Consider the following 1,264-nt stretch of genomic DNA (forward strand, 5'->3'; position numbering starts at 1 on the left):
TTTCCTCTCTTGATGTTCCATTGCTCGGCTTTACGATAACGCTTACATCATCTGCAAACACGACCAACTCGGCCTCCTGATTCAAATGAAATGGCAGATTGTTAACGTGAAGCAACAACAGTAGTGGACCAGTTATCAAAACCTGTGGAATTCCCGTTTTAATTTCTCCCTATGTAGACGATGTGCCGTCCCTCTTTGTACTACTCGAACAGCCTAAGATAACCAGAATGAGATTTTCACTCTGCAGCGGAGTGTGCGCTGATATGAAACTTCCTGGCAGATTAAAACCGTGTGCCGGACCGAGACTCGAACTCGGGACCTTTGCCTTTCGCGGGCAAGTGCTCTACCAACTGAGCTATCCAAGCACGACTCACGCCCCGTCCTCACAGCTTCACTTCTGCCAGTACTTAGTCTCCTACCTTCCAATCTATCCTTTCTTTCAGGAGTTCTAGTTCTGCAAGGTTCGCAGGAGAGCTTCTGTAAAGATTGGAAGGTAGGAGACGAGGTACTGGCAGAAGTGAAACTGTGAGGACGGGGCGTGAGTCGTGCTTGGATAGTTCAGTTGGTGCCGGCACGGTAACTCATCGTGTTGGGTCAGAGAGCCGGTTGGCCTCTGTACTAAAAAAAAACTGCGTGGATCAACCACCGAGCTTGAACAGGATGTCTTGCGACGTCCGCAACGACCAAACACAACGATCAATAACGGAAAAAAAAGTTGGTAGAGCACTTGCCCGCGAAAGGCAAAGGTCCCGAGTTCGAATCTCGGTCCGGCACACAGTTTTAATCTGGCAAGAAGTTTCAGCCTAAGGTAACTTGGTGCATTCTGTTTCTTAAACAACAACTATATTATTTTCTCCAGTAGAATATTATGATTGGCAGAAACAGTGTTTTAGATGAAGCACCGTTAATACGGTGGCTTGTTCCCTCTAAAGAAGCCCAGGCCAGTGAATAAGAAGGCCGCTGGCTTCATTAACGGTGAAGCCACGGAGCGCATCGGCGCGGGTTGGCTGCACCTCGGAACTGGCGCGGCGGAGCAAAGGCGCCACTGCTGGAGTCCCGCGTGGGAGTGAGAAACCTCAGCAGCGGCGCGGCTGCTGCGGACAGGCGGAGCCCGCCCCCATCAGCGCCGCCGATGGAAGCCCATCCGCCGCGGCGCCACGCCAAAAATCGGGTTAAACGCGACGGGCCCGCCGCTCGCAAATCCCCTTAAAAGTCCATCACGCAGTCCATTATAGGCGCGGTCGCGACCCCGCTGCGTCGAGTT

At 52.3% G+C, this 1,264-nt stretch overlaps 1 non-coding gene across 1 annotated transcript; it reads right to left on the minus strand.

Annotated features, from left to right (window-relative positions):
* Nucleotides 1–291: 291 nt before the first annotated feature.
* Trnas-cga (transfer RNA serine (anticodon CGA)) lies at nucleotides 292–366 on the minus strand. Its single transcript has one exon. It is a non-coding gene; the product is annotated as a tRNA-Ser (tRNA).
* Between the last annotated feature and the right edge of the window lie 898 nt (nucleotides 367–1,264).

Source organism: Schistocerca nitens, chromosome 8 (assembly GCF_023898315.1).
Source record: "Schistocerca nitens isolate TAMUIC-IGC-003100 chromosome 8, iqSchNite1.1, whole genome shotgun sequence".
In the NCBI taxonomy this organism is placed as follows: Eukaryota; Metazoa; Arthropoda; class Insecta; order Orthoptera; family Acrididae; genus Schistocerca; species Schistocerca nitens.